This window comes from Dioscorea cayenensis, chromosome 16, assembly GCF_009730915.1.
Source record: "Dioscorea cayenensis subsp. rotundata cultivar TDr96_F1 chromosome 16, TDr96_F1_v2_PseudoChromosome.rev07_lg8_w22 25.fasta, whole genome shotgun sequence".
Classification (NCBI taxonomy): domain Eukaryota; kingdom Viridiplantae; phylum Streptophyta; class Magnoliopsida; order Dioscoreales; family Dioscoreaceae; genus Dioscorea; species Dioscorea cayenensis.
The window spans coordinates 7083468-7094967 of NC_052486.1; the positions used below are offsets into that span (position 1 = coordinate 7083468).

The window sequence follows — 11500 nt, forward strand, 5'->3', positions numbered from 1 at the left end:
ATTTTAAATTATATTTTTTTCAAAATTAATTATATCTTAAAAGGAATATATAGAGATGTATATATATAGATATATTTGTAAAATTTATATCTATTAATATTTATAATAGTAACAAGGTTTTTTTAGTTTCCTATTTCACTATTTTTTATGAAGCTTATATTTTGTTTTTTATTCCCACCATAGCCCGTCCAAATTTTAAGTAATATACCAATGGTTATTTTTTAATTAATAAACTTTTACCAACCATTCTAAAACCATAAGGGACCGTTTGGTTGGCGGTAATGTAGAAGGATTACCATGTGTTACGTGGTAATCTGAAAATATTACCACGTTTGGTATTGTACTAGTGGTAATCTGTATGGTAATATCATATTACCAACTTATAAATATTACCAAAAAAGTGGTAATCCTATTACCACCAAATTTGGTGTCTATCTTGGATTACCGTGGTAATCTTATAACTTTTTATATTTTAACAAATTGATTACCATGAAAACCAAAGTAATAAAAGTTCCCAACCAAACATGGTTATATTAAATTACCGCAATATTCCCACCCATATAACATTCCCACTCATATTACCATGGTAATCTCGTTACGTGATAATATGTCATTAACACGAACCAAACGGCCCCTAAGTGTATTATACGAGTTATACTAATAGTTAAATATTTTTGTTAGAATAATCATGTCTATACTTATGTTTACAAATGGTTAAATATTTTTGTTAGTATAATCATGTCTATATTTATGTTTTAAAATTAGCGTTAGTATATTCTACATCTTTACTGGCCCATATATATTCGTATCTGTTGGTATAGCTAATCTATTTATTGCATAGATCCGTTGGTATATTAGCACTATATCAATGATTCTTCTTTTGTGATTAAAAACCTCGTACCAATAATTATTTTTAAAAACATTGGCATACTAAATAGTCTGTATCAATGGTTAATTATTTTGTTGGTATAACAATATCAGTAATTATATTTTGCAATAAGCATTGGTAAAAACCTACATCTACATTGAAGAATAGTTGTATGTGGTGGTATAGTTGAATTATTTACCAATATGTGCAGGACTCTATTAGTTTAGAACTCCTATATTAATAGAGATTGCAACGGGTAGGGTATGAGTAGGGTATGTCAAAACCCTTATCTATACCCGTAACCCCTCCCCAATACCTGTAACCTCTAGGGTACAAAAAAAAAATCCATATCCGCAAGGTACCCGCTTACCCGTAGTTCAAATTACTGAATTAAATTTAAATAATAATAATAATTATTATAATAATAATAATTCATAATCCATTACAATACCATATTTAAACACATGTCCATAAATTCAAAATTACATAACAAGTAATAAAAAATTATATATATATATATATATATTATATAGATAACTTACCGAATTTAGGAAATTAGGCTTTAAGCAAATCCCTAATTTTCTAAACTCAGTAACTCATATTATATATATATATATATATATATATGACGGTTATATATATATGAAGGTATGCCCATACCCTCTTCAACGGGTAAGGGTACAGGCACGGGTATGGGTAGGGTAAGGGTATGCCATTACCCAACCGGTACCTGCTCAAAAAATAACGGGTAATGCCCTTACCCGTATTCGTACCGGGTCAAAGAGGGTAATACCCTCTTTGACCGGGTATAGGTACCGGTATACCCATCAGGTAGGGTACAAATTGTCATCTTTATATATCAATGCATGTATTTTTTTATTAATAAAATTCTACCAACACTTGCTTCTAAAACCATAAGTATATTATATGGCTATACTATTGCTTAATTTTTTTTCTTGGTATAACCATGTCTATACTTGCATTTTATAATGAGCACTAGTATAAATTTATGTCTACACTAACACATATTCACATCTATTGGTGTAGTTGGTCTATTTACAAACATATGCAAGAATCTATTAATATGAAACCCTTGTACCAGTGGGTTAGCACAGTATAAAGATATGTAATTGTTGGTAAATTATAAATTATTTGCAATGTGCCCTTTCTAAGTTTCCATTTGCTATTTTGGAAAACGTTGCAAAAGGCCTCATCATAAAGTTTTCTTATAGAAATGAAGTTCAAACCAATGTTGGGAATATGTTTTACATCCGAAAGAACTAATTTTGTTCTAATGTTGGTCTCTAAGTAGACATCATTAATTAGTGCCAACTACTATAGCCACTACATCATTCCCCATCTTCTCTACTACAAAATTACTTTGAGGATAAAACATCACAAAATATTTCAAAGATGTCACATGTTGATAAGTGTTTAAAAATACATATTTTCATATATGTAACTCATACACTATGCATGTATTTTTCACTGGATCAATGCCTGTTTTATGCGATATTTAGTTTTATTTGCTTTGTAGGGCATTGAAAGGTCATCAAAAGCTCGAGAACATATTTTTGGCCAAATTTGGGATGAAAAGGAGCACATTTAGAGTAAAGTATTGTAGCAATTTTACTAGCAAATTACAGTACCCGCATGCCCTGTCCAGAAAGCCATGTGACTTCCATATGCCTACACAACACCCTCATAACTAGACCAGAGGGCTATACGACCTTTATACACCTGCATGGAGGCTGCATAAACCCCGAACTTCATCAGTTCCATTTTTTCTAGACACATTACGCCCTCATGCGGCCCCATAGTGACAGTATGCCTAAAAAAAATAAAAGGATGAATTTAGGGTTTTAAAAGGCCTTTTAGCAGCCATTCGACTACACACACTTCCATTTCCAAATCTCATTGAGAGGAGACTCCTTTGGTCTTAAATTGAAGGGAGAGGAAGGTAGATCTCAAGAGATTCATCCTTGGAGCTTCGATGGAGAGGAAATCAAAGCAACGCTGCATTTTGGATATTTTTGGAGGGTGGCGTAGTCGGGATCCGATGAGCTTCTCCACTTTCATGATTACTAGACAGATAAGAAGTTTCACCATGAGTTCTTACTATTTTCATATTGATCTTGTTGTTTCCCTTTTATTCATGCCAAACTAAACTCCCAATACCACCGGGCATCGGTGAAGCTTAGGAGGAAAACTTTGTATGGATGATTAGTTTCTTTAGTAATATATGTTCCCTTGTTTCTTGGGTTTAATCTATGTGATTCATATTTTATCTACAATGGATGGATTTCGTATGTTAATTTTGAATTATATGTATAGAACTGGATGGTTACATGTACTAGGTCACTCATAGATTATGAAGGGATTCATTGTATTTTTACCCTGGAGGTTCTGGGTGTTGATAGCCTCCAACATTAAGATTTTACTTTAGGTTTAGAGATTCTTTGCACCTAACGCAATCATAGGAGTGACTGAGAGTCGGTGGTACCCATATGGGATTAGGGTTATTGACCTAAGGTTTTTGGCATAACCAACCTTAGAATCTTGTGGTCTAATGCTTGCCAACAGCTACTTTATCTTTACATCATACATATCTTAATGATTATCTTTATCACTTAAGTGATCTTCAAGAGTATTTTTATGGATGATTTGGTACCTAATTTGTTCCATTTATGCTTTTAAGCAGAAAGAAACACAACTTGAGCCAAAGTATGAAATTGGGAGTAAAACGGGGCCGAAAACAACATTCAGAGTAATACACGAGCAAAGTACACACCAGTGTACTTGGCCATGTACCCTTCAGAGCATCAGCAAATTAAGGATCCAGTGAAATACATAGGCCATATATATGGCCGTGTACATGAACGTACACTCCCCCGAACTAAAGTTCTCTTGAGAAGAACATGGTCGTGTATATGAAATGCATGCCTATGTACATACAAGAATCCAAAGAACATGGTGCAAAAGAGTACATGGACTAAAAGGAGGCACACGTTCGTACATCTCAAGAACTAAGAAGCAAAACCATTTAGAGATATACACTTCCAAATGAGAAGATATACGACCGTGTACACCCGGCCATGTAACCCATGAGTTGTGGTTTCGAATTTGTCTAGAGATCTACACGGGCAAAGTACACGGCCATGCACTTGCCCATGTACTTTCTTGAATCCTGGGGGTATAAAAAGAATGTTGTAAAAGTTATTTAAAGCCAGTTTTTGGAAAAGTGACTTTTGGCCAATAGCTAGGGTTTTGAGGTGAGTTCAAGGAAGAAGAGAGAGTTTGAAGGAGTCGCAAGAGTGATAATCCAAGGCAATAATATCGGCTGATAAGTGCTTTAACATGCATAGTATATATATCAATTGTACTACATTTGGCATGTAATCTTATATGTTTAGTACCAAACTAGTATGTAATCACATTGTTTTGATTGTTGGGGCTTTAATTGCCATATTTTATTCCATATCACAAGTAAGTGCTAAGGGAGTCCCCATACGGGTACCCACTCCTTCCAATTGCACCTCAAGCTACTCAATTGTATACTAGTAGTTAATTTGTAGAAATAGATTTATTTTACTAGATTTGTCACCATAGATGTTAGCCTATTGATTAATCGAAAAAGAAGTAATAGGAGCCTCTCACATTCCATCAGAAATACGACCCCGTGCTTACTCAAGGGTATTACTTGACGACCCGTATACTTGCGGAGTTACATGCATTCGACCACTCGTGTTGGTTTGTGCATGTCAAGTTTTTGGCATTGTTGCCAAGAAGTGCCTAGTCGAGAGATTCTACAAAAACTAGTAGCTTAATGTTTTAACTATTTATTCTTTTTTGTATTTTTTTACTTTATTTTTTTATTTTTGTAGTTTTGTTAATCAGTTCTTGCTATTCTCCTATGCAGGTAATTGTACATGACCAGAGTTATTCCTACGGGATTGATAGAAGAAGATATTGAGATTGAGAGAATATTATTGAGAAGGCTCCGAGAAAGTTCAGTGGCTGAAGTATGGGTTGAGATCGAGGACGGAGAGTCTATCATTATGGCTGAACCTAGAAGGATGCTTTCCGAGTATGAGAGGCCACAGTTTATAGGAGAGGAGTTCAATATCCAAGTCCCAGTAGTTGCGATAAACAACTTTGAAATCAAGGTCACTACTATTGGGATGATATAGAACTCATGTAAGTTTGATGGCCTAGTAGATGAAGACCCAAATGCCCATTTCTCGAAGTTTCTGTAAATCTATTCGACGTTCAAGATGAGTACTATTACGGATGATGCGATCAGATTGTGACTTTTCTGTTAAATTTGAGAGGATCGGCATATCGGTGGCTCATTTCTTTAGCCCCAAAGTCTATCAAGACATGGAAGAACATGGCAAAGAAGTTTCTTGGTCAATATATTCCACTAACTAAGGCAATAAAGATTAGATAGGAAATCTCAACATTCAAGAAAGGAGAGTCCGAAACACTGTTTGAAGCACATGAGAGGTTCAAGGATCTCCTCAGGAGATGCCCTTATCATGGGTTTAGTTCATGGATCATAATTCATATTTTTTACAATGGACTAAACTACCAAACAAGGTAGATCATCGATGTCACAGCTGGAGGATTGTTGAGTAATAAGTATCCAAATGGGTAGAATAGTTATTCGAAGTTATGACCAACAATGAATCGCACTGGAGTTCAAAAGGAAGATGACAAAGAGTATCAGGATTGTATGAAGTAGACGCAGATACCTCCTTAGCAGCAAAAGTGCATGCACTCACAAGGAGTTGGATCTACTCGTGAGTAACAGTCTGGGTACTGGTTTAATCTCTAAAGTTATTCTTTTCTGTGAAACATGCGGAGGAGGACACGGGGTAGTTCAGTGTTTGATTGTGAATTAAGTAGTTGCTTTAATGGATCAAGTTGATTAAGTCAGTGAAGGTTAGAGAAACCAAAATTACCCATATAGTAGTACATACAACTCGGAATGGAGGAATCATCCAAATCTCTCCTGCAGTCAGGGTCAACAACAAAGGCCTCCTCAGTAGAAGAATTGTTAATACGACCCACAGTAGTAGTAGATAGAGAAAAAATTCCCCACCAATGATGTGCTGACCAAGTATATGACGAGCAATGATGCTAAGATGGATGAGTTCAGTTATACATTTAGAACGCCCAAGCATCAATTAAGAACTTGGGGAACCAAGCTAGGCAATTGGCAAGGGCCATTACATAGATACCTAAAGGAAGTATCCCAAGCAATACTGAGGCAAGGGCAAATCAGGATGCAAGTGTCGAGATGAAGAAGATAGTCGTACAAGAAGGTCCTAGTGCTTTAGAGGAACCCACTGAGAAGAGTGATCAGAGAAAGGAAGGAGAATCTCCATACCGGTTAAACTGGATCCAAAGTTTAGTAGTATAGACCCCGAGTTCCATATCCTTCCAGGTTGAAGACTAACAAGGAGGATGCACAGTTCAAGAAGTTTATGAACATTTCAAGCAACTCCATATCAACATCCCAATTATTGAAGCATTGTCCTAGATACTTAAGTATGCAAAATTTTTAAAGGACTTTTTTCACGAATAAGAGAAAGCTGGAAAAGGTAGACATGGTAGCTCTTAATGGAAATTGCTTTGCTATTCTTGACAGAATGCTACCAAAGAAGCTAAGAGATCCTAGAAGCTTTATGATCCTATGTCAATTGGGTGATGGCGTGGAAGAACATGCACTAGAAGATTCTGGGGCTAGCATTATTGTGATGCCATACACCATCTACTTAAAGCTTGGATTAGGAGAATTAAGGCCGACTAGGATGACTTTGCAATTGCTCGATAGATCAGTGTGAAACCATTGGGGATTGTTGAAGATATTTTGGTGATAGTTGAGAAATTTGTTTTCCCAGTGGCCTTTGTTATTATAGTATTAATAAGGATGTAGAGAGTCTGCTTATCCTTGGAAGGCCCTTTCTAAACACTTCCGAGGCTCAATTCTCCCAATCCAAGCTAAAGAGATGGAAGAATGACCTTGAAGGTCAGGGAGGATGAGGTGGTGTACATCCTCCTAAATACTATGAAGCACTCCATGGATCATGATGATGAATGTTACAATTTTACTTTGAACGTGAAACTGACTTGTTACTTAAGGGAAGAACTTGTTGATGAATTGATGCAGTCCCTAATTATATACTCTACGTAGCCCAAGAATAAGAGTAAGTCGAGAAATGATGCAATCAAGAACAAATGGTATAAGGTAAAGCTGAAAAGTACTCATCCAATTTAGGTAGATAATTCCCTTCTCAGGACGTGGGTAATGTAGAAATTTTTTCTTTCCTTTTATTAAGCAAACCTGATTTTGGGTTTGCATCTAGAAAGAGGAAGGAGTTTCACCTTTTTAAACCTTCATGAGGTAAGGATAGGTACATCAAGCTTGTGCAGTAAAATAAGCACTTCTTAGAAGGCAACCCAAGAGATTTCCGTAGTTTGTAGTTTTCTAGCTTTAGTTTTCATTTTTCTTTTAAATAAGTGTGATGTTTGATCAAATTTTTTAGGATATTAGTTGATTTATTGGTTTTTAGGTTAAAAATGTGCTAAAGGAGTCAGTTTTCAATTTTGGTGTTTGATTTCATGCTAATTTGTAAAGAGTGATTTTGTATTTTTTTTGTTGTCAAGATCACATGGCCACATCATAGGCCATTGTGCATCTATTGTGATGTCCAGGAAGAACAAAAATCTCATTAAGTGTTTTGAGTGAATTGGTCACAAGCTTATAACGGTTGTTATCGTGGTCGTTGTGAGTTCGCAACGCTAGTCCTACAGCACGTTGTCATTTTTCAAATTTTTTGGGGGTTTTGACAAGGCCATCACCATGCGCGCGGTGAGGTCGTTGTTAATACGACGTACCTTAGAACGGTTGTGGTCAATACTTAGAAAATTTTGAGCTTTTATTGTGCTGACAATGGCTTAGTAACAGCCATTATGCTTCTTGAGCTAAAAAACTAACAACGGGCGTTGTAAGCCCATTGTGAAGCCCATTATAGTCAAGGTATAGGGAGACAGCTGACAGTCTCATGAGTTTTCTCACCCAATCCTTGTTTCCTTCTCTTCCACTTCACTGGAGATCACTCCAAATCACTCGCACGACGTCTCCGAGGGCCTTGTTGTTGTTTTCCGTGGGTTTAGCACTCGTTTTCTTGGATTTTCACCATGATTTGTAAGAATTTAAAAACTTATTTAAATTGCATTAAGCAGTAGTAGCATTTTATAATAAAAAATCAGAAAGTAAATTATCAAAAAATAGATGGTTAAAATTTATAGATTACATAATAGGTAGTGGGTTCCAAGTAACAATTAAATACATAAAAGGAATAATAAGTACTGTACATCATCAGAAATGGCCTGAATTATTAGACAAATAGGAATCTAATGTTTTCAAAAGAAATTTAGGATTTTTTATCTACATGATCTGTAAGCCATCTGTTATCCATTGGTTCTATATCACAAAAAACTTGATTAAATTCTGCATGATCCTTTTTGTATTCACTTGCTTGTTTTAATCATATTTTCTGTGAATTGCAGGATATGGGTCAGAAGACGACAGCTCACCACCCGCAGATCGAGCTAAAGAAGAAGAAGCAAACTGGTGAGTCTTCTAGACCAAAGGTCCCTCGATTTTTTGATCATGAGCACTAAGCGCTCTATAAGCGGCTCAAGGATCAGAGATTCATGGAGGGATGCCTCATTGACTGCCAACCCTCAAGCAGATTGGCCTCACCGATGAGGTTCGTGATCTCACCTCAATGTGGGAATGGGATCAGTTCTTTGGTATAGATAAGACTACCTATTGGAAGTTGATGATGGAGTTCATAAGCTCCTTTGAGTTGGATAAGACCATTATTAGTCTCAACTAACATGATACTATCAGTTTTTAGATGTGTGGTGAGGAGTTCCATATGTTCTACAAGAAGTTCTCCATTAGGATGGGACCTATCGACGTGGAGTACACTCGCACAGATGCATACTCTCAGCTCTATATCAATTTGCCAGTCTACCTGTGCACTAACCAAGTTTGGACCCAGACTTTTTGAGGTTGCATACTTACGTATGCAGCACCTCAAAGGATATCTGCCCTAAGACGTCCTGCATTCAGATACCTCCACGCCTTACTATCCAGGTTGCTGTGGGAGAGGGGATAACGCAAGGGTCATCAATCTCTGAGAGCTATATTTTTTGTGGAGCATAGTGGCATGAGAACTAATTCACATCAGTCACACACTTGCATGTCAGCGGCACCATCAGGCCCAATACCCACGATTGAACTATTTTTTTCTCTCCATATATCACACATTTGGCACGAGGATTGGGCTTGATAGACCAATGCACTAGCATGTGACCGCACGACATCACTACACTCTGAGCTATGCGCATGGTTGAGTGGCGAGACACACCTCATGGTGTGCAGTACTGAGTGGTGCGCGGATCAGACTTAGAGTCTTTGGATGATGAGGAATCCCTTCCATTGGCTACTGCCCCACTTTTCCTATATCTGCTCCAGTGCTAGTGGCTACCCCAACATTTACATCTGCTCTAGCATCATCATCATCATTAGATGAGAAGCATCTGGCTCATCTTGAGGAGGGTCAGGCAAAGATAGAGGGTTTTCTTCTTTAGATTATGGTTCATCTACAACATTAGGACCCTCCATACACTCTGTTGCCCACTTCACCACCTGCACCAACTCTAGTGGTGCTAGAATCTCCTCAATCTTCACCGGCTCTAGTTCCATTCCATTCATACACTAGCACTGAGTTCCCTTGCTAGTTTCCTCCACCATGATTTTGTATCACATTGTATTTTTATTTTCAGTACTTTAATTGCAATTTGTATTTAGCAAGAGACATTTACCTAGCTTCTTTTGTACTCATACATTTTTAGTGGATTTTTTATTTCCTTACTTGCATTTTATTTTATTTTTCTGATTTTGTTTTAATTTCTTCCATTTATGTCTCCGATAGGAATTGAGGTAATCGGATGTTGTTTTGGCCCACACAATTAGGAGCCTGGATAAGGGTAGGTTCATTACCCTCGTCGGCCCAATTAAGAAACAGTATAAGTACTAGTAACCACACCCTCATTATTTTTCTATTATTATTATTTCCAGTTACACTTGTGTTTGCAAACTTACATTGAGGACAATGTACATCTTTAAGTGTGGGAAGGGAGCGTATTATTTTTTGTATCATTTTGTGATATATATATATATATCTTGTGTGTATGCGCGCGCGTGCTTAATACATGCTAGTGTAGACCTATAAAGCATTGCACTCATTTGTTAGAGTTTCTCTAGTTTAGGGCATGATATATGTCAATTTAGCATTTTTTTTTCATGTTTTGGAAGAGGTAGTCTACTTTGCATGCTTTTACACTTTCTTGTGTCCTTTTGAACACGTTTCACCTTATGTCCAGAGAGTGTTGTATGATAGTAGGGGTGTTGTCAGTTTTATTTTCAGATTCTTGCTATTTCCATTTACAGTAAAAAGAGCTATCCCATTTATAGTGCACAATCACTCCAGAAAAGTCAAATACACTGTATGTCCTATCAGGAAAGAAGGTCATCTATTGGAAAGTGTGAAAACTTCTGATTGGAGAAAGATGATAGAAAGAGCTACCCATCCCACAGTGTGAAAGATGCTTGAGTCTTATAGGAAAAGGTTACCTCGGGATTCATGAAAAAAAATTAAAATGAATTAAAATAAATGTATATATATATATATATAAAGATTTAGTAAAGTATAGAGATAAATTGAATAAAGCGCTGAAATTATTTGCAACACAATCTGGACTATAAGATAGTGAAACAAGAGACATACACTTGAGAGAGTATTTTTCTCAGTAGAGTAGACTATTCTTTACAGAACATGTCCATGTTACCTAGCATTTGTTTGTTTCCTTGTACTAGTGAAACTCCATCATCCTTAGCCTGAGGTCAAGCACTCATCATGTCTGCTTTTTATTTTTATTTGGTTGAGTACAAGCAAACGCTTAAGTGTGATGAAGTTTGATAAGTGCTTGAACATGCATTGTTTATATATCAATTGTGTTACATTTTGCATGTAATTTAATATGTTTATATATTGACAACGCCCTTTTGCGTGTGAACCACAAGTGCACGGGTTTGTCGTAGTAATAATACCCTGGCGAGTGGGTAGTCATATCCACAGGGAATAGTGATCAAAAACACAAAGATTAATATTTAACTAGAATGAAGATAAATCGATATTGGTGTGAACAAAATCAATAAAAATGGAAATAAGGAAAGAAGAAAGAAGAGAGACGCTATAAAAATGAGAGGAAACGCGATCGATAAAAAGTGGGATACCCAGACATTGCTCCCCATAGGACTATTGCTTCAAGTGTAAAACCAACTATTATGTCTCCTAATTGATGTTTAATGAGTCATGAAAATCCTAAAATACACGGTCCTAAACCTAGGGTCAACCGTGACTAACCCTACACCATGCCCCGGCGGAGAAATTGCTTAGTCTCAACACCTCACACTGTACAAAGTTACTTAAAGCTCTAGGGACTCCAAGTGATAAACCCCTATTCCCTAACATAGATCTAACATTTTGG

At 36.5% G+C, this 11500-nt stretch overlaps 1 non-coding gene across 1 annotated transcript; it reads right to left on the reverse strand.

Annotated features, from left to right (window-relative positions):
• Positions 1-5306: 5306 nt before the first annotated feature.
• Positions 5307-5413, reverse strand: LOC120279845. Its single transcript, XR_005542146.1, has one exon. It is a non-coding gene; the product is annotated as a small nucleolar RNA R71 (small nucleolar RNA).
• Positions 5414-11500: the final 6087 nt, after the last annotated feature.